The sequence below is a fragment of the Vulpes vulpes genome, chromosome 12, assembly GCF_048418805.1.
Source record: "Vulpes vulpes isolate BD-2025 chromosome 12, VulVul3, whole genome shotgun sequence".
In the NCBI taxonomy this organism is placed as follows: Eukaryota; Metazoa; Chordata; class Mammalia; order Carnivora; family Canidae; genus Vulpes; species Vulpes vulpes.
In genome coordinates, this window is record NC_132791.1 from 75194207 (window position 1) to 75221672 (window position 27466).

The 27466-nt window shown below is 39.7% G+C and overlaps 1 non-coding gene across 1 annotated transcript; it reads left to right on the plus strand.

Moving 5' to 3' along the window:
- The first annotated feature begins 12764 nt into the window (after positions 1 to 12764).
- On the plus strand, positions 12765 to 12836 carry TRNAA-AGC (transfer RNA alanine (anticodon AGC)). Its single transcript has one exon. It is a non-coding gene; the product is annotated as a tRNA-Ala (tRNA).
- Positions 12837 to 27466: the final 14630 nt, after the last annotated feature.

Below are 27466 nucleotides of genomic sequence, written 5' to 3' on the forward strand. Positions count from 1 at the left end.
AGAAAATGAAACAAGATTTATTCAGTCATTATTGCAGAGTCCCGAGAGCTGTGGTGGGGCCCTCTACTGAGGAGTAAGCTTCAGGATGCCAAGACCTATGCTAAGACCATTCCTTAAGAACCCCAGAGTCAGAGAGTCAGAGGCTTGCATGCTCCTAACCACCTGGAGTGTAGGCACAGCTGCTTTTTTCAGAGAGATTGAGGTCCAGCAGTGGATCCATCTCTGAGATGGAGCTAAATTCTGAGAGCCTCGCCCATTTCAATCTTTTAATTTCTTAATTAATCATTCCTTCTCATCCATTTTTTCACTTACAGTGGGATCTTTTGGACTATGGGGGATGGTTAATTTACTTGGAAACCATTTGGCCATCTAAACCCACTGTCTCTCATTCTTGCTATCCCAGTTTATGGCCCCAGACATGAGCCCTCCAATTCTCTATCTGGTACCTTCCAGGATGTACATACCCTCTGTCCTTCCATTTTAATGACTTAAATGTGCAGTCTGTCTCCCTTGAGTACTTCAACTCCACTCTTTGTAACTCATGTCTCCATGTTTAACAACCCACCTAGCCAGACTTTCCTGCTTTAACTTCAACTGGCTCTCCCTAATGATGTGACTATTTCAAGTAGAATCAGCACATTCTTCAACCCCAGAATCAGGAGATGGGTTGGCACCTTCCTGAGAACACATTCCAATTTTCAAGCCATTACATTTCTATCTGCATTAAAAACAAAACTGTGTGCCTTGGAAACTGGGGTTTATACAATTACGTCACATTTCTCATCAAGAAGTTTCTTCCTAGACGAATGGAGATTGGTGCCTCACTTCTTCCACTCGATTTGATGATGTCAGCACCACATAGTCAGGTCACCCAGGACCTCAGCTTCTGGCTCCTTTGATCTGTTTCCCCAAGAACCTTTACCTCCATTCTGCTTTAGGAATTCACATCCATGATCATCCTCTCCATATTAGCATGAATCCACATTATGCTACAATAGTAAGTCCATGCAGTATATAGTAATTAAAATTTTTTAAATTTAAATTCAACTTAGTTAACATATACTGTATTATTAGTTTCAGGGATAGAGCTCAGTGATTCATCAGTTGCATCTAACACCAGTGCTCATTATATCACGTGCCCTCCTTCATGCCCATCACCCAGTTACCCTATGCCCCCACCCTTTCCCCTCCAGTGACCCTCAGTTTGTTCGCTGGAGTTAAGAGTCTCGTATGGTTTGCCTCCCTCTTTGTTTTCCTCTGATTTATTTTTCCTTCCTTTCCCCTATGATCCTCTGTTTTTTTTTCTTAAGTTACACGTATGAGTGAGATCATGTAGTATTTGTCTTTCTCTGACTTATTTTGCTCCCTCTTTCCCTTACAAGGACCCTGTGATTACACTGGACTCTCATAAATAATCCAGAATAATCTCTCCATTTCAAGATTCTCAGATTAGTCAATTTTCTATGTCTCATTTACTATGTAAGGTAATATTGGTAAGTTTGGGATTTAGGACATGGATGTCATTGAGGACCATTATTCTATGTTCTAATCTGTCTCTCTTGGCAGTTTCATCCAGGTACTTCCACAACTTCCGTTTTTCTACTAAGTGGAAACTCCCAGTTCCTTAATATTTCTTTCTCTCTCTGTGAACCTTTAGTTCCTACACTTTTTCTTTTTATATTGCTATAGCCTGAATGTTCGTGATCTCCCAAAATTCATGGATTGAAACCTAGTCCTCAGTGTGATGGTATTTGGAAGTGAGACTTTGGGAGGTGATTAGGTCATGAGGGTGGGGTCTTCATGTTAGGATTAGTGCTATTATAAAGGAGAATTCAGGGGGACCTGGGTGCCTCAGTCAGTTGAGCATCTGACTCTTGATTTTGGCTTAGGTCATGATCTCAGGACGTGAGATGGAGTCTCCTGTTGCCTGTATCTAGCTCCCTGCTCTGCAGGAAGTCTGCTTCTCTCCTTGTACCCCTCCCCTCCTCCTTTCCTTCCTTCCCCTGCTCAGGCACACACTCTCTCTCTCAAATAAAAATGAATAAATCCGAAAGAAAGAAAGAAAGAAAGAAAGAAAGAAAGAAAGAAAGAAAGAAAGAAAGAAAGAAAGAAAAAGAAAGAAAGAAAGAAAGAAAGAAAGAAAGAAAGAAAGAAAGAAGAAAGAAAGAAAGATCTCAGAGAGCTCTCTTGCCCCTTCCACCCTGTGAGGACACACATGATTCAGGAAGCAGTTCTCACCAGATACTGAATCTGCCTGTGCATTGACCTTGGACTTCTCAGACTCTAGGACAGTAAGGAATACATTTCCATTGTTTATAAACCCGCCAATCTGTAGTATTCTGTTATAGCAGCCTTAGCACACAGTAAGCCACACATCAGCTTAGATTCCTTGATCCTTCCCTTCAACTACATTTTGACAACATCCACAGGTTCCCTTGTTTCATACTGAACATCCTCCCTCAGAAGTCTAACTGTAGATGATTCCAAATGCAACTTCTTATTGGCCACACGAAGACTGCTGCCTACTGCTGGAGAACACCACGCCACCAGTTAGTGCTGCTCTGAGAAGGGAGCAGACCTTCAGCACCTAGTCCTCAAGGCCTGTACCCAGAGCTCCCCAAGCATTCCCATTCTGCATGAGGTCTGTGAAGCTCAGCTGCTGAGCTTCCCCTCTCACCCACTCAGAATAAAGGCAAGGAGGCCAGGCCAGTATGGCACCTTTTTAGGCAATGGATCTTTCTCCTCCTGTGTAGAGATTCAAGTTGGTGTCCTCTTCAGAGAAGAAAGAAGGAGTAAGATCTGTGGCATCATTATGACTTGTCCCTTTGGGTCTGAGTAGGACTTTGGGGAGTTTCAATTTAAACTTTTGTCTTTGAAGTTAGAGAGCAAGCCCAGAGAGGGAGGTAACTTCTCTGTTATCTTTGCTGATACCACCCTCTCTCTGTATTTCCCTAATAAGATTTACAGTAGCCAAAGAACTCTTCACTTGTTTGAAACATCTAATCCTACTTTCTGTCCCTTCAGCTAACTTTGCCTCCTACTTTAAACATAAAAATCAATTGAGTGAAGGCTCACATAACTTCCTTCACCAATTTGAAAAATATGCCTATATGTGTATCCATCCTTTTTAAATTGTTGTCTGCTAAAATGAAAGAACCATCCCTTGTCTCAGTGCTACTCTAGCTTGAATGTTTATACAAATTCACTCCTGAATTTTGGTAAAATGAAAGTTCCATGAGTCTGGGGTGTGGCCTGAGATTCTATATTTTATTTTATTTATTTTTTTTAATTTTTTTTTTTATTTATTTATGATAGTCACAGAGAGAGAGAGAGAGAGAGAGAGAGAGAGGCAGAGACACAGGCAGAGGAAGAAGCAGGCTCCATGCACCGGGAGCCTGATGTGGGATTCGATCCTGGGTCTCCAGGATCACGCCCTGGGCCAAAGGCAGGCGCCAAACCGCAGCGCCACCCAGGGATCCCGAGATTCTATATTTTATAACAAGGTCCCAGGTGATGCAATGCTGCTGATCTCTACACTACACTTTTAGTCAATGGTGCTCAAGTCATCCTGTCCTGCCTTCACAGGGTCCCTGCTCTTTCAATGATTCTTACTTCCACCTCTCCCTCTCTACTGGTTTGTTCTCATTATTATCTAAAAGTTTTTTCCCTGGCTGCATGTTCCCTTATGGTCACCACTCTCTTCCTCCCTTGTGGATCCCAGCCATATTTCTCAAAATGCCTACTTCTACCCTGTGTCTTCATTCCTCATCTCACTCTCCCTTCCCAACTCTCTGAATATGGCTTAGAGTCATAGAACTCTAGTGAACTGGTTATCAAAATCCCTAGTGAGTCCTTTGTCTCTAAATCTAATGCATGTATTTTGGTAAATGTTGGTGTTTTTCAAAGTTCAGGCCGGGATGATCTTTCTTCAAACTCTACATGTTTTTTCCTAAGCACTCTTGTGTACTACAATGGCTCTACATGCACTCTATAAGCTGATACTTCTCAAAATACATCTTTAGTTCCTTACAAGAGTTAGAGCCATGTAGCCTATGGCACATCTCCACTTTGCTGTTCCATGGGTGCCTTGCCCTGTTCCCTGGCCCCTTCCCCACCCCTACCCTCACCCCACTGCCATCCCGCCCCATATCTAATCAATCACCTAGGACTTTCAATGCTACTCTCCATTGTTTCATTACACTTTCCTACTCATTCACTCTAATATGCATGCCCAGCCATTCTTCAAACTCATAAATATCAGAAATATTATGATATAATATTTATATTATATAAACATTCTTATTTATTTATATAAATATTTCACTGTTCATCTTTTATTATATCCTTTATAATAATAACTCAGTCAAGTCAATAACCTGTTATCAATAACTTGGTAAGTAGAATTCTGTGAGCTACTTTAGTAAATTTGTTGCATCTGAGGAGGCAGTGGTGTGAACCTCCAATTCAGGAAGAAGCACAGGTAACACCCTGGACTTGGGATTGGTATCTGAATTGGGGCATCTTGTGGGACTGACTCCTTAACCGGTGGGATTGACACTGTCTCCAGGTAGATAGAGTCAGATTTTAATTAAATTTGTAGGACGTCTAGTCAGTGTCCAATAATAATTATAGGGGTGCTTGGTGGTGTTGGGAAAAAAAAACAAAAAAACATGTCAGACTCATATTGTTACCTGGAATTGGGTTTGTCTCTTTGTAGGGGATGGCAGGGGTTGGCATCAAGCCAAAGACACAACCAAGTCAAAGAATAGGAAAAGGAAAGGTTTTATATGCAACAACTAAAGGAGAACACCAGGGATATTTCCCATCGCAGTGTCTCCTCCACAACAAAACTGGGAAGTTTTAACCCAAGAGTGCATATGTATTCATGATGGAGCTTTAGCAAGGGGGATTCAGCATGGAGCTGGGGCAAAAGTTCTCTTAAGGTGACAGAGTCCAGGTCGAAGTCATAGGGCCAGTAGGGGTCTGCATCATCAATTCTTTGGCTTGAGTTGATCTAGTGTGTCTTAGGCTCAAAGAGGGTTAGGTCTTGCAAAGGTGACTTGAGAAAGTGCTTTGGGCAGTCTTTACTTTTGATCAGCACTGGGAGTTTTAGCAGTCTCTGATAGGACTGGGTGATCTCCTGGTCTGCTAGTGGCTCTTCTTACATTCTTTTGTTTCCTTAAAACTGTTGGATACTGAGGCCTATTCTTCTGCAATTTCTACACTTCTCAGGAAGTTCTGCAGGAAATGTGCTTTGGGCAAGTAGAGCAGGTCAGGCATAGACCATAAGAGGTATAATTAACATAAAATTGTAAGATATTTATAGTGTATACTGTGGGTGATTTTCTCCATCTGGTTCATTAATACATCCATTTTATTTATTTATTTATTTATTTATTTATTTATTTATTTATTTATTTATTTGGGGGGGGGGGGAGACAGCGTGTGTGCACACACACAAGCTGGGGAAGAAGCATAGGGAGAGGGAAAGAATCTCCAGCAGGCTCTATTGAGTGGGGAGCTCGCTCTCATGACCCTGAAATCAGGACCTGAGTCAAAATCAAGAGTTGGATGCTTAAGTGACTGAGCCACCCATGTGCCTCATCCATCATATTCTTTATTTATCTTGTGTGTGTGAACATTTAAGTTCTACTCTCGTAGGATATTTCAGTTATACAATCCAGTGTTATCAACCACAGTCTTCATGTTGTACATGAGATCCTCAGACCTTATTCATCTTACAGTTGAAAGTTTGTACCTTTTTACCAAACTCTTGATTTACGTCACTTTCCAGGGTCTGGTAACCACTTTTCTACTCTATTTTGATGAGTTTCACTTCTCCACCCACCACCAATTCCTCATAGAAGTGATACCATGCAGCCTTTGTCTTTCTCTGGCTTTTTTCACTTAGCATAAAGCCCTGAAGGTCTACATATGTTGTCACAAATGGCAGCATTGCCTTCTTTCTTTTGGCTGAGTAATATTGCATTGAAAATATATACCACATCTTCATTTTCCCTTCATCTGTTAAGGAACACCTAGATTGTTTCCATATATTGCTGTTGTGATGAATGCTGCAGTGAACATGGGAGTATAGATATCTCTTCAACATCGCTTTTAATTTCCTTTGAATAGTAAAAGGTGGTTCTAATCACCAAATTCCAGTGCATGTGTGCAGGGTATTTCCCCACACCAATAAGCAATGCCCTGTATGTCAGTCTAGTGTCCTATCATTCAGCTGAATTCTGACACTACCTAGAGATAGAATCAGATCCCATAGGTTAAGAGTTCATCCAGCAAAGAATTGCTTGTCTTCTCAATGGTTGCCCCTGCTTCAGACACTGGTCACAGGTACAGGTCATTACCTGTACTCCTCACTGTCTATAAATCAGAGGTTTCCATGATGCTTCCTCCTTGGTTTTAATTTGCTAGAACACCTCACATTACTTAGAGAAACATTTTACTTACTAGATTAAAAGGATGTAACTCAGACACAGCCAGATGGAAGAGATGCTTAGAAAAAGGGCATGGAATTTCCATGCTTTTCGAACTGCATCACTCACACCAAATCTCTGCGTGATCACCAATCCAGAAGCGAGCATTCCAGATCCTCTTATTTTGGGTTGTTATGCAGAGAAGTCTCCATAGCTAGGCATGACTACGTAGGCATAATTGATTAAATCATTGTCCATTGGCAATTGATTCCTTGTTTACTCCCTGAAGGTCAGAGAGCTGGGACTGAACAGTCCTGGCAAGCAGCCCACAGTCTTGGTGCCCTCACTGTTAACATAACAAAAGACACCTTTGTTGCCCTAATGATGTAGAAAATGCCAGGGGTTTTAGAACTCTGTGCTAGCAACAGGATGAAAATGAGATACATATTAAAATCAAATAACACAGATATACATGATGTGGGAAACAAAAGCAAAAGAAAAATTAAATTTCCTTATTACAGATAGCCCACTGACAAGGTCTTTGAAATAGGCAGTGACCTATTTCCTCTAGGAACTCAACTGCTTTGATGTTAATACTTTGCTAAGGGCAACAGGCAATCTTAGCCCAATGCCGAGGATCCTGTAAGTCTACTTGAACATATAAAAATTCCTTTGGAAACTTCCATTATCTCTAACCCTTCACCCTCAAAGATACATGTTGGCAATCATTCTCCAAGCATATGGCCCACCGTTAGACATCTGGAGGGTCTCCTGACTAAGGTTTTATTAGATGGTAATAAATTATTCTTTCCTAACAATAGCTATCCCCTCCTCAAGGTCCTGGAAACCTTGCTTCCAAAATACCTGGGAGGCTTATGCTCTCCCTAACCCCTCTTAACTTGAAAGTATATAAGGGACCACTCTTCATGACCCCGGGGCAACTCTTTCTGCCCACAGTTCCTGTTCCCGTGCTTTAATAAAACCACCTTTTTGTACTACGGATGTCTCAAGAATTCTTTCTTGGCTGTTGGCTTCAAGCCATAACATCTTTCTTACATTAATACACACCCAGAAGTAGAATTGTTGGATCTCATAGTAGTTCTGTTTTTAATTTTTAAGGAACTTCTGTATCCTTTTCCATAGTGGCCCCACAAATGTAATTCCCAACAACAATATTCTTACTTACAATCTTGTCTTTTTGCTGATAGCCTTTGGAAGAGGTGTTAGGTAATATCTCATCATGGTTTTTATTTATATTTCTCTGATGATTAGTGATGTTGAACACTTTTTCATGTACCTGTTGGTCATTTGTATGTCTCCTTTGGAAAAACATCTGTTCAGTTCCTTTGCCCATTTTTAAATTGGATTATATGTTTGATTTTGCTATTGACTTGTAGGAGTTCTTTATATATTTTGGATATTTACCCCTTATCAGTTAACTAACCAGATATATGATTTGCAAATATGTTTTCCCATTTTAGTAGATTGGCTTTTCATTGTGTTAATGATTTTCTTTTTTTCTTTTTTTATTTTATTTTTATTTTTATTTATTTATTTTTCTTTTTTTATTTTTTAAAGATTTTTAAAATTTATTCATGAGAGACACAGACAGAGACAGAGACAGAGACAGAGACAGAGAGGAAGAGACACAGGCAGAAGGAGAAGCAGGCTCCATGCAGGGAGCCCGATGTGGGACTAGATCTCGGTCTCCAGGATATGCCCTGGGCACGCCCTGGGCCAAAGGCTGCGCTAAACCGCTGAGCCAACCGGCTTGCCCATGTTAATGATTTTTTTTTTTGCTGTGCAGAAGCTTTTCAGCTTGATGTAGTCCTGCTTATTTATTTTTGTTTTTATTGCTCCTTTTTTGCTGTCAAATCCAAAAAATCATTGCCAAGACCAATGTCAAGGAGCTTACCCTCTATGTTTTCTTCTAGGAGCTTTATGGTTTCAGGTCTTGCATTCAAATGATTAACCCAATTTGAGTTAATTTTTGTGTGCAATATACGATAGGGGTCCAGTTTCATTATTCTGCATGTGTTGTCCAGTTTCCCCAGCAGCATTTATTGAAGACCCTGTCTTTCCCCCACTGTATATTCTTGGCTCCTCTGTCACAGATTAATTGGCCATCTAAACGTGGGTTTATTTCTGAGCTCTCTATTTTGTTCCATTGATCTATGTGTCTGTTGTTATGCCAATACCATACTGTTTTGGTTTTTTAAAGATTTTATGTATTTATTCATGAAAGACACCACAAAGAGAGGCAGGGACATAGACAGAGGGAGAAGCAGGCTCTCCTGGGAAGCCCAAATGGGGACTAGATTCCAGGACTCAGGGATCATGCCCTGAGCCAAAGGCAGCCGCCCAACGACTCAGCCACTCAGGCATCCCAATACCATACTGTTTTGACTGCTATAGCCTTGTAATATAGTTTAAAATCAGGATGTGTGAAGCTTCCAGCTTTGTTTTTCTTTCTCGGGATTGTTTTGGCTCTTCAGTTGTTTTTGTGGTTCTATACAAATTTTAGGATTTGTTTTTCTATTACTATAAAAAATGCCATTGGAATTTTGATAGGAATTGCACTGAATCTGTAAATTGCTTGGTAGTATGGGTACATTTTTAAAATATTAATTCTTCCAATCCACAAACATGAATATATCTTTCCATTTTTTTAAAAGATTTTTATTTATTCATTTGAGAGAGAGCAAGCTGGAGAGAGAGAGAGAGAGAGGGAGAGGGAGAGAGAACGCACATGAGTGGTGGTAAGGGCAGAGGGAGAGGGAGAAGCAGGTTCCCAGGTAGATGCTTAACTGAGCCACCCAGGTGCCCTATATCTTTCCATTTTCTTAAAGTCTTCTTCAATTTCTTTCATCAATGTATTATAGTTTTTGGTGTATAGATCTTCACTTCCTTGGTTAAATGTCTTCCTAGGTGTTTTTTTTTTTTTTTTTTTTTGATGCAACTATAAGTGGGATTGTTTCTTTCTTTCACTTTTAAATATATTTTTATCTTTTAGAAGTTTTTATTTAAATTCCAGTTAGTTAACATACAGTGTCATATTAGTTTCAGGTGTACAATATATAGTGATTCAACATTATATATATAACACCCATTGCTCATCACAAGTGCCCTCCTTAATCCCCATCATCTATTAACTCATCCTCCTACCATCTCCCCTTTGGTAACCATCAGTGTGTTCTCTATAGTTAAGAGTCTGTTTTATGGCTTGCTCTCTCTCTCTCTCTCTTTTTTCCCTCTTTTGCTCATTTGCTTTGCTCCTTAAATTCCACAGATTGTGGGGAATCAGTTGAGGAGCCTACCTGAGAACTGCATCTCATAGTCCTCAGCACACTGGGGATACAGGACGTCCTGATTCCGCACACTGATTCTTGACCACATTGTTCTCCAAATACAGCTCTTCTGCTCCCTGCTCCTTGAGTCAATAGCCTATTCTCTTACCTTTTGGAGCAAACATGTTTTTCTCTGCTTCCCTAAGTTAATCATTCCTATAGCCAACACATTAGCTCTCCTAATAAAAACTGGAGTAGACAAAGCCTCAGAGTTGAGTCCAAGTCCGATTTGATTCCAAGTCCGAGTCTCAGTTCCCCTGCCCCCCAGATTAAAATTCAGTGAGACTCCGAGTCTTTCTTCATGTTGCCTCTGACTAACCTAGGTCCGTGGCAAGAGATGGGTGAGATCGTATGGTATTCATCTTTCTCTGACTGACTTAATTTCATTTAGCATAAACTCTCTAACTCCATCCATGTCATTGCAAATGGCAAGATTTCATTTTTTTATGGTTAATAATATTCCATTTTGTATATATACCACTTTAAAATGAGATTTTCTTAATTTTTTTCTTTAAAATGGGATTGTTTTCTTAATTTCTCTCAGAGAGTTCATTATTAGCATACAGCAACACAACTGATTTTTGTTTTTTTAAAGATCTTACTCATTTATTTGACACAGAGAGAGAGAGTACAAGCAAGGGGGAGAGACAGAGGAAGAGGGAAAGGAAGAAGCAGATTCTTCACTGAGCCAGGAACCCATGTGGAGCTAGGATCTCAGGACCCTGGGATTATGACCCCAGCTGAAGACTTTAGTCTTCAGTTTTCGGTGGGGTCTGTAAGGTTTTCTATATCTGTAGTATCATGTCACCTGCAAGCAGTGATAGTTTTACTTCTTTTCCATTTTGTATGCCTTTTATTTTTTTCTTGCTTAATTGTACTAGCTAGGACTTCCAGTATATGTAGAATAAAAGTCAAGAGTGGGCTTACTCCCTTTATTTACCTGTCTTTTCAACCTTGAGGGCAGCAGTTTGCTGCGTGTCCTCACCTCTCTTACAGATCCAAAAGAGTTGCTGATTTTTCCGTCTGTTTTGCCTTTTACTTGTCATTAGGATGTAGTGATAACTTCCAAATTCCTTATATATAGAATTGGAAACTGGAAGTCTGTTCTAGTTTTTTATTTATGTTTTTGCTTCTGTGTTCATTAGTGAAATTGTCATAATTTTTCTTTCTTAAGCCTTCTCCATTGGCTTTTAGTAACAATATTATACTTGTCTCCTCAAATAGCTAGCTTATAAAGCTTTTCTGTTTTCTGGAATATTCTGTATAACACAGAAGTTATCATTTCCTTTAAGATTTCATACAACATGCCAATAAAATTGTCTCAGACTGGAAATTATATTTTATGGAAATTCTCCTTGAATTCTTCATTCAATTTTTAAAATGGCTGTATATTGAATCAGATTTTCTCAAACTTCTTAGGTAGTTTTGGTAATTTATACATTTTTACAAATTTTCCATTTCTTCTACTAGAATTGAGAGGGTTGAAAGCAAATTTCCTAATTTCTCCCATTTAAAATCTCCTAAGTGGCCACTGAACATACTGTTTATTCATTTATACAAGCATCTATCTCCATATCCATTCAATCATTCACTTCTAAAAAATGATTCAAATATTTACTTATGCCAGGTACTGTGGTAAGCACTGAGGTATGATTAAGGATGACAGAGTTTTAGCTAATCTCCAAGAAAGCGCTCTAAGATCCTTATCTCCTGGTTACACACCCTGGGGCAGTTCCCTCCCACTTAAAACAGTGGTGGAGACAGAGATGAGGAGGGGCGGAGGCCTCCTACCAACATCTTGAAAGCAGATCTTCCAGACCTAGTGACACCTCAGAGGGACATATGTCCTGTACACACCTGAGTTCCACCTCACAGGACACCTGGGGCCAGAACCCCAGCTAAGCCACTCTGGAGTCCGTGACCCACACAATCTGTGAGATAATAAACATTTATTTTCTTAACCCAGCAAATTTTAGAGTTTTACTCAGCAATATACAAGGAATATTCACAACAAGCCTTAAAAAAAATTCTCTTTGGTAAATAATTATTTACTAAAAAATAATTTTATCTGTTTCTCTCAAGATACCAGACTATTATCAGAAACCATATTCCCTGAACATCGAGTTGGAAGGCTGAATGAAGACCTGTCGTTGTCTTCTCCTGTTTCTCTTTGTATCCTGACAAAAATCTGAAGTCTTTAGGCAGACTGGCTAGTATGTCTATGCACCAGAGGGTCACGTCCCTTCCATTAAAACAGTCACTGGCAAAAAGAAAGGCATAGGCCATAAGTATTCTAGAGAACTCATGATTTGTACAAACTGTCTGGGCTCACCATCTCTACTGCAGGTTCTCTTAGCAAGGCCCCGCCCTTTGTTCCAAAGAATCAGAGCGGGATTTGAGGATTTGTATTCTCTAGGTCGGATTTGCATTCTTTGGATTAAATGAGGGTCAGAAGGACGCATCCAAACATCCATCAGCTCCACCCTTTAGCCCTCCCAAGTGTTTACAGCGGAAGGTTATTTTTACAACAGAATTCCCTCCACCCGCTCCTTGTTTTCTAAGGAAAGGTGCATAGCGGTTTCTGGAGCCCGGAATAGGGTGCAGAAATGCGGAGGAGAATTTGGGGGGGAGCATTTTGGGGTGTTGCATAAAGACAGTCGTTGGGAAAGCGTTTTTTTCTTTCTTCGGAGTATCTTTCCTTTGACGCACAGGCCTTTGAGAAAAGAGAAAAGCACTCAGAGAAGGCGGGTGTGGGAGTGTTTCTTACTGAGATTTCCCGCCCCAGCGTTCTCTCCTCGCGTCCTGGATGTCGGCGATTTACGAGTTAGTCAGAATTTCGTGGCGGCGGATTTCTACAGAGGAACGAGGTGAAAATTCGAGTTCTCTTTTACAAAAGAACAAAATAGATTAGTCTAAAACGTTAAAGGGGATAAATTTGCTCAATTTCATGAAGATAGTTTAGGAAAGTCACGTCACGCGTGGCGGGGATGTAGCTCAGTGGTAGAGCGCATGCTTAGCATGCATGAGGTCCTGGGTTCGATCCCCAGCATCTCCAGCTTTTCTTGCTTCCGGTTCCAGCCTGGTTCAGGAAATGAATGATCTTGCTCCTGAGCCCCTGCAGTCTGCTGGACTGTACACGTAACCCTACCGCGGTGAGCGCTGCATCGACCTGGCGCGGGCAGCGCAGGCAGGTGCTTCCACGCAGCTGATCCAGAGCGGGCTGGTCACTCCCGGCTCCAGGAAAAAAGCACTGTTGACATTTACGCATGTCAACCCTGAGCTAGAAAGGTCTGGGGACGAACTCGTATCTTGGCTTGGTCTGAGGTCTCCCAGGTCGAGATTCCGCGGGAGGAGGGTTTCTTCTGCGGACTCGCGGCTGCCCACGCTGGGGGCCCTCCGCCGGCCACCTGACCCTCCGCCCCGAGGTCCCACCCGGGAGCTAGGCCGCGCGTCTGGAGCCGGCCGGCCAGCCGCACACTCTCCACTTTGCCTCCGCCCCGGCTAGCTGCGATCCCGCGCGCAGAATCCGCCGCACTTGGACCCGGAGCCTGCGGGTGAGGACCTCTTCTTGGTGTTCTCGCTTAGAGACCTGCTCTCTCTGGGAGCGCGAAGTCTCGGCCCTTGGGCCTCAGTCTCTGCCTCTGCAGGTGGGATACCTGGTCACAGGGACAAGAGCGGGGAATGCAGGAAATGGTTGTTCCCCCAGGCAGGCGCCTGGCCGCGCCAGAGGCCCGGAGACCGCGGAGGAGCCTCCCGCAATGCCCCAAATTCAGTGCAGGTGCAGGAGCACCGCTTAGGCAATGATGACTATCATCCTTCATGTCAGGCTCTAACGTTTTGCTTGTGCTGCCTAACTCCTTAAGAAAAACCGCACAAAATTAAGGTACAGGCCTTGGAGTGGGCCTATGAACGTATGGGTCCTGGAGCTAACACCTGTTAGCTGCAGGATCAGTCCTACTGTCCCGCCGGTCCCCGCGCACTAGCTCTCGCCGGTATTTATACAGGCCGGCAGCAGTGTGACTCAGATGGAGCCTTAAAGATGCTGGAATACTTTGAACTAAATTAAAATTAGTATCCATAGCATCTACCAACTGAGTGGTCTACATACTTTCCCTTGCGTGTTCTCACGTTTTCCGTGTGCCATGGTGCCCACAGCCAAGGCTGGCCGCTGTCAAATAACAAGAGCTCTATGAGGCAACAGTAACAGTCTTGAGTCGTAATTAATCTTTCATCCCCGTCTTGTCTTCTGTCTTCACCTCAGGTCACCAGACCATGATCAGTTCCGTCAAAGATTGTTTTCAGGATTCCTCTGTTGCAAACCACACAGACTCTCCTTGAGCTCAACCCATAAACATTTTAGGCACAGTTCAAGCAAAATTATTTTATTTTTTGAATAAAGCGTGCGGAGGACATAGGGAAGAATGGGGAAAGAGAGAAATGGTTAGAATTCCCTGAGCCCAGAAATGTCTTTAAACAATAATGTTTTTAACAATATTTCAAGAGATGACTATTTTAATTAGATGAAGCCAGACTTTATTTTCTGCAGTTTTTCTGCATACAGAGTATTAAGAGGAGCACAGATAGAAAGAAAAGGTGTTATTTTCTAAGAACATAGATATGAGCAGAGAGCTGACATCTGGGGAATATTTTATTTGTTGCTCTTTATTCCTTAACATTGAAGCAAAGGCCAAAGACTCCGTTTACTTAGCAACAATGAAACTTCTCTGAGCCTACACTGAGTTTGACTCCATTTCATAGTTTCTACAAAGTCTTGTGGCTAGAGAAACTTTAGAGGCGAACCTAGGTCATTCTGTGAAAAAAATACACCTTATTCTTTTCATTTCAAGGAAAAAAATATTTTTAAATTGGAGTTCGATTTGCTACCATATAGTATAACACCCAGTGCTTATCCTGTCAAGTGCCCCCCTCAGTGCCCATCACCCAGTCACTCCATTCTCCCCACCCACCTCCCCTTCCGCTACCCCTTGTTCATTTCCCAGAGTTCGGAGTCTCTCATGTTTTGTCGCCCTAATTTTTCCCACTCATTTTCTCTCCTTTCCCCTATAATTTCTTTCACTATTTTTTATATTCCCCATATGAGTGAGACCATATAATGATTGTCCTTCTCCTATTGACTTACTTCACTCATAATACCCTCCAGTTCCATCCACGTCGAAGCAAATGGGTATTCGTCATTTCTAATGGGTGAGTAATATTCCACTGTATACATAGACCACATCTTCTTTATCCATTCATCTTTCGATGGACACTGAGGCTCCTTCTACAGTTTGGCTATTGTGGACATTGCTACTATAAACATTGGGGTGCAGGTGTCTCAGTTTTTCACTGCATCTGTATCTTTGGGGTAAATCCCCAGTAGTGCAATTGCTGGGTTGTAGGGCAGGTCTATTTTTAACTCTTTGAGGAACCTCCACACAGTTTTCCAGAGTGGCTGCACCAGTTCCGATTCCCACCAACAGTGCAAGAGGGTTCCCCTTTCTCCACGTCCTCTCCAACATTTGTTATTTCAGTACAGGGTAATCCTAATGCTGACTTCAGTGACTCCACAACAGGTTGATGTGTATTTAGCTCCTACAAGTTGAGGATCCATGAGAAAAATACAAAAGAGCAGCCTCCGCAAACAGCAACACGAAGAGCGGAGAGCCAGGCGTATGCAGGGTGGCGGCACAGAGCGGTGCTGTCCGCGCGGGTAACAAGTGCGCTGTCGGCCTGCGGGGCGCTGGGGCGCTGGGGGCGCTGGGGCCCGGCGCTGCCGGCGCTCGGGGCTGGACCACTGGGGTGGGTGACCCCTGAGCAACCCGCCCCCTGTTGCTGCTGCTCCTTCCCCAGGCGGGGCTGGAAGGTGTTAGGACTCTGGGTGGTGTGGGTTTGCCTTGGTTTTCAGGGTACAGGTGTGCGGTCCTCCAGCAGCCAAAGGCGAAGTTCTGACTGCTTCTGCTGGAGGATGCTGTCACTCACAATGAGAATGCCCACTCAGCGGATGATTCTCGATTCCTGCAATACAGTGGGATATAAAAACTGTCGGGGCCTCGCTTGGAGGAGCCCCTGCCCGCGCACAACCGTCGGCTTGGCAGCTCGGTCTTGGGTTCCTTGGTGGCCCCGGGGATTTTCCCAGAGAGTCGGAGAGCGCGCATGCGTGCTGCCGAACTGGTGGGAGTCTGAGCCCGGGAGCCCCGGCCGCCGGCGCGAGTCTGCCCTTCCTGCCAGGCCACCTGTTCCAGAAAGGCTTGCAGCAGTCACTCATCAGCAGCGCAGCTTTTCGCCTAACTGGGTACAGTTTGATCAGAAAAGCACCTCTATCTATGACGTAACTTGCTCCGTGGCTTAGTTGGCTAAAGCACCTGTCTCGTAGACAGGAGATTCTGGGTTTGAATCCCAGCGGGGCCTGCTCGGGTTTTAGGGGTTGTTTTGGATTTTTTTTTTTTTTTGGCAATTTATTCAAACTTTTTAGTCTGAAATCTGCTATAATCTCAGTATCACATCTACTGCTTGGGAGCTCTTCTCTCCTTACACCTGCGTTCTCAATGACTCTCTGCACCTCTACTGGTGATTTATCATGTGGTTCTGCTGTGCATTTAACTACTGGGGTGTTCAAGATCAACCACAGAGTTTCTAAAATAAAATTTGAAAAATTTTAATTCAAGCTATTTAAAAATATATTCTGCTAGGTTTTCAAACTCCAGCCATCTTACTTAAAACATACATAGATGAAAAATGGTTGCAGTTTATTGAACACTTACAATGTTGCACTTTTGTATTTTTGCACATAACTTTAAATCTCTAAGAGTACTCATAAAAGTAAGCATTATTAGACACATTTTGTGGATGAGAAAACAGAATCAGAGAGAAGCAAAGTAACTTGCCCAAATTAGAGTTAGTACATAAATAATCAAGCTAGGGTCTTAGCCTAATATGCTTCTAAGCCATGATCTTGTATTTCAAATAATTGTATTTATAAAATCAAACAAGGGGGTGCCTGGGTCCCTCAGTGGGTTGGGGGCTGCCTTCCCCTCCGGTCATTATCTCAGGGTCTTGGGGTCCAGCTCTGCATCTCAGGTTCCCTGCTCCAGCAGGAAGTCTGCATATCCCTCTCCTTCTGCCCCACACCCCCTCATGCTCTCTCACTCTCTCAAATAAATAAATAAAATCTTTTTAAAAAAATCAAACAGTATTCAGTATGGTTTAGAATAATAGTTTTTAAATGTGTATGGCACATGAACTCATTAGATTATCTGAGAAAACTTGTCTATGACCACCATCAAAAACAAAAAAAGCCAACAGACATATGGACACGGTTTGTATATTCTTTCAAGATGTTGCTGACTTCCTAAGTTCTTGAATGTCCATGAACCACTAAAAAAAATCCTTGACTTCCATAAAACAATATATTAAATCAAAATTGGTGTTTAGCAAACATAAAAAATTACAGGGAAATATTTACTTTTGATGTTATTTTTTTATGACTCTTAATCTCTCTCCTAAATTGACTTAAATTAGGCCCTCAGGCAGACATCTGGTCAGAATTGTCATGACTCTAGGTCAGAATGCCAATTTCAAGAAGTTTTATTTCTGGATCTGAGATCACTGAAATGAGTTCTGGAAGGTTTTCTGCATGCACAAACACCTCTTAGAGCTGGTCTCAAGAAGTAGATAAACCTTCATCTCTTTTGGCTGGCAGCTCATTCAATCATTTCCTCAATTATTTGAAGAATCATGTATTGTATTCCTACTCCTCCAACATATGGAAAAGTAAGCTGAATGTTTCTGGTCTCCACCTGAAAGGAGATAAGAGCTTAGGGGGTGAGGTGGGAGGCAGAGGCAGAAATCAATTACAGGATCACAAAGTGAAAGAAAATGTCATAGCTATGATAAATGCGACAAAAATAATGACTAAGATTTAGGAGAACATATGCAAGAGATTTCATTTAATCGAAGTCAGAGAAGCAGAGACTTGAGTTGCAAAAGAAAAGGAAAATTAAGAAAAGAAAAGAAAGAAAAGAAAAGAAAAGAAAAAAAAAGAAAAGAAAAGAAAAGGAAGAATTATGTAGAAAAGAGAAGTAGAGCAGAGAGACCTCCAGGCAGAGGAAACTAGGCAAAAGTGCATAGGACCAAAGGAAAGCCAGCATGGCTAGAGCGGAAAGAATGCACACAAGCAGGATGAGAAATGAGGCTGGAAAAGTATAGGGATGAACCATGACAGGGTTTTATCTGCCATGTTGGGGTGTTTCAATTTTATACTAAGAGCAACCATGGTGGATGTGGTAGTTAACATGAACACATTCTGAAAAATGACTAAGAGAAAAAATGTGAAATTTCAAGTTTTTTCCTAAGTTATTTATTGTTTTCTTTTTGGAAAATAGATGTAAAATAAAAAAAAATTAAGCAACATAACCAGAGGTGCAGAAAGCATAAATGTAAAAAAAATAATCAAAGGGAATTGGCATCAGGTTCTAGGGAGAAAAGTCCCCAAATTGAGAAAGCCTGTTTCTATAACTCCCAGGAACTATTACTTGCAAATGACTCCTTTTCAGGATATTTTTAGATTAAATTTTGTCAGTAAAAAAAGTAAACACATCCATTCCCTTTGCTTAATTATAGATCAGTAAGGAGCGATCTTATCTTCTTTCTTTATTTAATGGGTGAACTCACTGATGTGTTTGTGAGCATTATTTGTGCTAATGAGGAGTTCTCTTTGGAAATTTAAATTCTCCATTCTGTCTCTTATTGGATATTCCTAACAATTGATATAAGAGAATTTGGAGGTCAAGTCTTCCAAGGTTTTTTGTTTTTTGTTTTGTTTTGAGCTCCAAGAAGTTGTATCCAAGGTGCCTTAATGGAATTTTGCAGTCTCCTCAAATTCAGCCAAAAGCTGAATCAGTTTCTTCATAGTACAAACTTAACAAAGAACCCCTAAAATTCTGCATTGGGCATAAATTAAAAAGTGAATTCAATCCAGAGATGCTCTCTGCTCTCTGGGGAAAGCAGTATTTACTCAATGGCTCAAATTGTTATTGTAAAAAATAAAATCTGTGTTCATATAAGGGCAGAGAAAAGGCTGGCATTTAAGTTGCTGACCACACACAGAAGAAAAGGAGCATGGAGTTTGGGATAACGAATGTGTAAACATGTCCTAAAATCTGCCGTTAACCAAATATGGGCCTTTGTTACGTGACTTGGCTATCCTTGCTCATGTTTCATTCTTTTAACTGTTACTTCTAAGGTAATTTTATTTTTACAGAAAAGTTACAAGAATAGAACAAAGAATTCCTACTTATCCATCATCCACACTTCCTAAATATAAGCAATTTATCTCATTTAGTTTATCCTATTATATATATAATGCTATATTATATATATATAATTTTTCATGGATCATTTGAGAGGAAGTTGTAAACCATAATGATCCTTTATCTGTAAACACTTCAGTGTATGTTTCCTAATAATAATATTCATTTGCATAACCACAGAATAATTATAAAAATCAGAATTAACATTGATATAATACCATTATCCAATATACAGATCTTATTCAGACTGTTAATTGTCTTTATAATGTCCTTTTTAGAAACTTTCTTGTTTCATTTTGGTAAAAACATTTGACATGAGATCTCTTCTCTTAACCAATCTTTCTTTTTTATTAAGTAACCCTATGGCCAACATGGGGTTGAAATTCACCACTCCAAGATTAAGAGTCACATGCTCTACCAACTGAACCAGCCAGGCACCCCTATCTTAACCAATTTTTAAGTGTACCATAGATTATTGTTGACTGTAGGTACAATGTTTTACAGATCTTTAGATTTGACTTGTTTGACTGAAACTTTAAGCTCCTTGGTTAGTGACTCCCCATTTTCCCCTCCCCTCAACCAGCATTACACTCTGATTCTATGAATTTGACTCTATTAAATACCTCATGTAAGTGGAATCATGCAGTATTTGTCTTTTTGTGACTAACATATTTCACTTAGTATTATTTATCAAAGTTCATCCATGTTTTTACATATCATAAAATTTCCTTCTTTTTAAAGAGAATAGTATTCCAGTGTCTGCCCATATCACAATTTCTTTATCTATTGATCTGTCAATGGATGTTTAAGTATTTTTCACATATTAGCTATCCTGGATAGTTTTGCAGTGATGATCAAATGAATGCAAGTATCTCTTTCAGATCCAGATTTCAGTTACTTTAGATAAATACCCAGAAATGGGATTGTGGTATTATATGCTAGTCCTATTTTTAATTTTTTAAGGAAGCTGTATTCTGTTTCCTATAGCAGATGCACCATTTTGCATTCCAGCCAACAGTGTGTTAGACTTGCAATTTCTCCACATCCTCACCAGTACTTGTTGTCTTCATTTTTTTGATAGCAGCCATCCTGACAGATATGAATGAAAATATCTCATTGTGGTTCTAAATTGCATTTACCTCATTATTAGTGATGTTGAGCCTTTTTGTATACCTGTTTACTATTTGTATGTTTTCATCAGAGAAATTTCTATTCAAGTCCTTAGCCCATTTTTAAATCAGGTGATCAGTTTTTTTCTTAAGTTATTAAGTTGTGGGACTTCTTTATATAGTATGGAGATTAATCCTTTGTTAGATACATGGTTTGCAAATATTTTCTCCCATTGTAGAAGTTGCTTTTTCAATATACCAAGAGATTGTTTCCACTCATTTTTCTCTTTCTGCTATACAGAGAAAGCCTTTTAGTTTGATGTAGTCCCACTTGCTTATTTTTGTTGTTGTTGCCTGTGCTTTTGGTGTCATATTCATAAAATCATTGCTCAGACCAATGTCATGAAACTTTTGTACTGTTTGTATCTAGGATTTTTACAGTTGCAGGTCTTACATGTAAATCTTTAATTCATTTCGAGTTGATTTGTGTGCTATGTAAGGTAAGAAACTAATTTTCTGATGAATAATCAGTTTACCCAGCACTATGTATCCTTTCTTCACTGGTATTCTCAGCACCCTTGTGAAAGATCAGTACCATATATGCATGGATTCATTTCTGGGCTCACTATTCTGTTCCATTGTTTTATATGTCTGTCTGTTTTTTTCTTTTAAAGGTTTTATTTATTCATGAGAGACACAGGCAGAGAAAGAAGCAGGCTCCATGCAGGGAGCCCGATGCAGGATTCATCCAGGGACTCCAGGATCATGCCCTGGGCTGAGGGCAGGTGCTAAACTGCTGAGACACCCAGGGAACCCTATATGTCTGGCTTTATGCCAGTATCATAGTGTTTTAATTATTGTGGCTTTGTAATATATTTTGAAATCAGGAAGTGTGATGCCTCTGGCTTTGTTCTCAAGATTGATTTGACTATAAGTGGTCTTTTGTGGTTTGATATGAATTTTATAATTTTTCTATTTCTGTAAAAAATACTACTGGGATTTTGATAGAGATTGCATTGATCTTTAGATTGCTTTGGATAGTATGGACTTTTTAACAAGGTTAAATCTGCCAATCCATGAACATAGGACATCTTTCTATATGGGTCTTGTTTAATATCTATCATCAGTGCTTTATAGTTTTCTGTATACAAGTCTTCCTTCTGGGGTGCTGGGTGGCTCAGTAGGTTAAGAATCTGCCTTTGGCTCAGGTCATGATGGGGTTCTGGGATCAAGCCCCATGTAGGGCTCTCAGTACGGAGCCTACTTCTCTCTCTCCCTCTTCCTGCCATTCCTCCTGCTTGTGCTTTCTTTCTCTCTGTCAAATAAATACATAAAAAATGTAAAAACCAAGCCTTCCTTCCACTTCCTTAGTTAAGTCCATTCCTAGATATTTTACTCTTTTTGGTGATAAATGGGATTGTTTTAATTTCCTTTTCAGATAGCTCATTGTTAGTGTATAGAAACAAAACTAACATTTTTATTTGTATTTGTTAATTTTGTATTCTGCAATTATACTGAATTTATACATTAATTTTAACACTGTTTTAATGAGGCCTTTAGGGCTTTCTATATATAGGATCATGTTGTTTGCCAACATGGACTTCTTTTTTCTTACTTTCTGGATGCATTATTATTTACTTTTGGGGGATGCCTTTTTTTTTTTTTTTTGTAACTCAGTGTTTTTTTTTTTATTACTATTATTTAAAAATTTTATTGGAGTTCAACTTGCCAACATATAGCATATTACCCAGTGCTCATCCTGTCAAGTGCCCCTCTCAGTGCCAGTCACCCAGTCACCCCAACCCCCTACCCACCCCTCTTTCCACTGCCCCTTGTTCATTTCCCACAGTTAGGTGTCTCTCATGTTCTGTCACCCTCTCTGATATTTCTCACTCATTTTCTCTCCTTTCTTGGGGATGCCTCTTATTTCTTTTTCTTGCCTAATTGCTCTGGCTAGAACTTCTAGTGCTATGTTGAATGGAAGTGGGCATCCTTGTTTTGTTCCTGCTCTTAGAAGAAAAGGTTTCAAATTTTCACTGTTGAATATGATATTAGCTGTGGGCTTTTCATGTATGGCCTTTATTATACTGAGGTGCTTTTCTTCTATTCCTAGTTTGTTGGGAGCTTTTACCACCAAAAGGTGTTGAATTTTGTCAAGTACTTTTTCTGTGTCTTTTGAGATGATCATATGGTTTTTATTCTTAATTTTATTAATGTTGCTTATCACATTGATTTACGAATGTTGAACCATCCTTGCATCTCAGGAATGAATTCCATTTAGTCATGATATATAATCCTTTTAATGTATTGTGGAATTCAGTTTGCTAGATTTTGTTAAAAATTTTTCCATTTGTATTCATCAGGGATATTGGCCTATAATTCTTTTCTTGTGATGTTTTTGTCTGGTTTTGATATTGGGGAAATCCTGACCTCATAAATGAGTTTGGAAGTGTTTCTACTCTAGCTTTTAGAAGAATTTGAGAAGAATTTCCATTAAGTTTATTTTAAATGATAGGATTCACCTGTGAAGCCATCTGGTCCTGGGCTTTACTTTGTTGGGAGATTCTTGACTCAATCTCCATTATAATTATAGGTCTATTCTACTTTGTATTTTTTTTCATGATTTAGTCTTGGCAGGTTGTAAATGTCTAAGAATTTATCCACTTCTAGGTTGTCCAATTTGGTGATATTAATTTTTCATAGTCAGCTCTGATGATCCTCTTTGTCTCTCTGGCACCAGTTGTAGCATCTCTTCTTTCATTTCTGATTTTGTTTGAGTCTTCTCTCCTTTTTTATTTATTAGTTTAGCTAGTGTTCATCAATGTTTATCTTTTCAAAATCAACTCTTAGTTTTATTGATTTTTTCTATTGTTTTCCTAGTTCTCTATTTCATTTATTTCTGCTTGATTTCTCACTATTTCCTTTCTTCTGCTAACTTTGGGCTTATTTTGTTTTTCTTTTTCTTGTTCCTTGGGTTGTAGAGTTAAATTGTTTATTTTAAATCTTTCTTCTTTTTTAATGTAAGCATTTATTACCATGAATTTCTGTCTTGGTACCACTTTAGCTGCATCCCATAAGTTTGGGTATTTGTGTTTTTGTTTTGTTTCTCAAGATTTTTTTTCTAATTTCCTTTTTGATATTTTCTTTAATTCAATGGTTGTTCAGTAATGTGTTGTTTTATTTCTACATATTTGTGAATTTTCCAGTTTTCCTTCTGCATTTGATTTCTAATTCCATTCCATGATAGCAAGAAAAGGTACTTGGCATGAATTCAACCTTCTTAAATTTATTAGGACTGTTTCTGTGACTTAATATATGATCTATCCTGGAGAAAAATCTATGTGTACTTTGAGAAGAATGCATTCTGATGCTGTTGAGTGAAGTATTTTGTATATGTCTTTTAGGTCCATTAGGTCTGTAGTATTACTCAAGATTTGTTTCCTTATGGTTATGCTTTGATTGATATACTTTCTGGATGTTCTGTCCATTATTGAAAGTGAGGTATTGAAGTCTCAAACTACTATTGTATTGCTATCTATTTATGTCTTCAGTTCTGCCAATGTTTGCTTATATATTTAGATACTCTGATGTTGGGTGCATGTATATTTATAATGGTTATATCATCCTTGTGGATTGATCCTTTATTCATTATAAAATGTCCTTCTTTGTCTCTTATAACATTTTTGACTTAAAGTTTCTCTTTCTCATGGGTGCCTAGGTGGCTCAGTTGGTTGACCATCTATCTACCTTCAGCCCAGGTCATGCTCTCAGGGCCCTGGGATTGAGTCCTCCATCAGGCTCCCTGCTCAGCGGGGAGTCTGCTTCTCCCTCTCCTTTGTCCCTCTCCCCTGCTCATTTTCTCTCTCTCTCAAATAAAAAAAAAAAACAAAGCTTCTCTCTATGTATAATATTATATTAAATATAATACTTATTCTGATATAAGAATTGCCATCCCCGCTTTCTTTTGGTTACCATTTGCATGGAGTATCTTTTTCCATTCCTTCACTTGAAGCCTATATGTGTCTTTAAATCCAAAATAAGGGATCCCTGGGTGGCGCAGCGTTTAGCGCCTGCCTTTGCCCAGGGCGCATCCTGGAGACCCGGATCGAGTCCCATGTCGGGCTCCCGGTGCATGGAGCCTGCTTCTCCCTCTGCCTATGTCTCTGCCTCTCTCTCTCTCACTGTGTGCCTATCATAAATAAAAAAAATAAAGTTGTTAAAAATCCAAAATAAGTTTCTTGTAGACAACATATAGTTGGGTATTTATTTATTTATTTTTAAAGATTTTAATTATTTATTCATGAGAGACACACAGAGAGAGGCAGAGACATAGGCAGAGGGAGAGGCAGGCTGCCTGCAGAGAGCCTGATGCAAGACTCAATCCCAGAACCCTAGGATCATGACCTGAGCTAAAGGCAGATGCTCAATCACTGAGCCACCCAGATGCCCCTCCTTTTTTTAAGAGAGAGGAAGAGAGTGAGGAGAGGGGAAGGGAGAGAGAGATCATTACCTGAGCTGAAATCAAAAGTTGGATGCTTAACTGACCGAGTCACTGGGCACCCCAGTTGGGTCTTGTTTTTAGCCATTGAGTCATTGTATGTTTTTTGTTTGGGGGGTTTAAATCATTTACATGGAAATTAATTACTGATAGAGAAGGCTTTATTATTGCCATTTTGTTAATTATTTCCTATTAATCTTGTAATCATTTTGTCTCTTATTCTCTTTTGCTGTCTTCCTTTATGTTCTATTAATTTTTAAAATTGATATGCTTTTATTCCTTTCTCTTTTTCTTTTGTGTATGTGTGTATATGGTTATCTTGGGGCTTACATAAAATATATTATACTTATAACAGTGTATTTTAAGCTAATAACAACTTTCATTCAATTCCAGACAAAAAAGTTCACAATAGCTTATCCCACACTTTTTAAAAATATTTTTTATTTTTAAGTAATCTCTATACGGAATGTGGGGCTGGAACTTATGATCCAGAAGTCAAAAGTTGCATACTTTTCCAAATGAGGAAGCTAGAAGCTTCTCCCACACACTTTATGTCATTATTGTTACAGTTTACATCTATTCATATTGTGTATCTTTTAAATATATTTTTAGTTATAGTTATTTCTGATAACTGTTTCTTTTAATTGTTATGGTAGAATTAAAAGTGATTTGTTTACCATCATTACAGTCATATATTCTGTATTTGCCTATATATTTGCTTTTACCTGTGAGTTTCATACTTTTTCCTTTCATTTGTAAAAATTTAAATTCAATTAATTAACATATAGTGTATTGTTAGTTTCAGACGGAGAGTTCAGTGATTCATCAGTCTTATATAACACCCAGTTCTCATTACATAACATGTCCTCATTAATGCACATCACTTTGTTACCCATCCCCCCCATCCCAGCAACCCTCAGTTTGTTTTCTATGATTAAGAGTTTCTTATGGTTTGTCTTCCTCTCTGATTTCATCTTATTTTATTTTTCTCTCCTATCCCCTATGATCCTCTGTTTTGTTTCTTAAATTCCACATATGAATAAGATCATATGATAATTGTTCTCTGATTGACTTATTTCACTTAGCATAATACCCTTTAGTTCCATCCATCTCACTGCAAATGGAAAGATTTCTTTTTTTTTTTTTTTTTATGGCAAAGTAGTGTTCCATTGTATATATAGACCACATCTTTATCCATTCATCTATCAATGGACATCTGGGCTCTTTCCATAGTTTGGCTATTGTGGACATTGTTGCTATATTGGGGTGCAGTTGTCCCTTCACATCACTGCATTTGTATCTTTGGGGTAAATCCCTAATGGTACAATTGCTGGATTGTAGGTTAGCTCTATTTTCAACTTCTTGAGGAACCTCCATACTGTTTTCCAGAGTGGCTGCACCAGCTTGCATTCCCACCAAAAGTGTAAGAGGGTTCCCTTTCTCCATATCCTCACCAACATATGTCATTTCCTGACGCTAATTTTGACTACTCTGGACCGGTGTGAAGTAGTATCTTATTGTGTTTTGGGTATGTATTTCCCTGATGCCAAGTGCTGTGGAGCATTTTCCCCCCCATATGTCTGCTGGCCATTTGCATGTCTTCTTTGGAGAAATATCTGTTCATGCTGTCTGTCCATTTCTTGATTGGATTATTCACTCTTTGGGTATTGAGTTTGATGAGTTCTTTATAGATTTTGGATACTAATCCTTTACCTGATAAGACACTTGCCAATATCCTCTCCCATTCTGTCAGTTGTCTTTTAGTTTTGTTGACTATTTCCTTTCCTGTGCAAAGCTTTTTATGTTGATGAAGTCCTAATAGTTCATTTTTGCCTTTGTTTCCCTTGCCTTTGCAGATGTCTAGCAAGAAGTTGCTGTGGCCAGGGTCACAGAGGTTGTTGCCTGTCTTCTCCTTTAGGATTTATCAAAATCTTGATTCCTGTCTCACATTTAGGTCTTCATCCAATTTGAGTCTATTTTTTTTTTTTTTTACATATGGTGTAAGGAAATGGTTCAGTTTCATTCTTCTGCATGTGACTGTCCAATTTTTCCAGAACCATTTGTTGAAGAGACTATATTTTTTCCATTGGATATTCTTTCCTACTTTGTTGAAAATTAGTTGACCATAGAGTCGAGGGTCCATTCTAGGTTCTCTATGCTGTTCCTTTGGTCTGTGTGTCTGTTTTTGTGCCAGTACCATGATGTCTTAATGATTACAGCTTTGTAATATAGCTTGACGTTCAGAATTGTGATGCCACCAGCTTTGGTTTACTTTTTCAACAACCCTTTAGCTATTCAGGGTCTTTTCTGGTTCTTTTTTTTAAAGATTTTATTTATTTATTCATGAGACACACACACACACACAGAGGCAGAGACACAGGCAGAGGGAGAAGCAGGCTCCATGCAGGTAGCCTGACATGGGACTCGATTCCAGGTCCCCAGGATCACGCCCTGGGCCGAAGGTGGCTCTAAACCACAGAGACACCCAGGCTGCCCCAGCTAGTATCTTTATAATGATTATTCTGAACTCTAATTAGGACATCTTACTTATATCCATATTGATATGTCAGTACTGCCTCTTGTTCTCTTTTTTGAGGTGAATTTTTCTGTCTTGTCATTCTTGCAGAAAGTGGTCTATTTTCTTTTTGTAGAGTTGCAGCTATTCTTTTCTTAGATCCTTGGTGGAAGTCACAGGTGCTCAGAATGGTTTAATAGCTATCTAGCTGAATTCCTGGGACCAGACAAAGCTAAAGTTTCCTACTCCTCCATC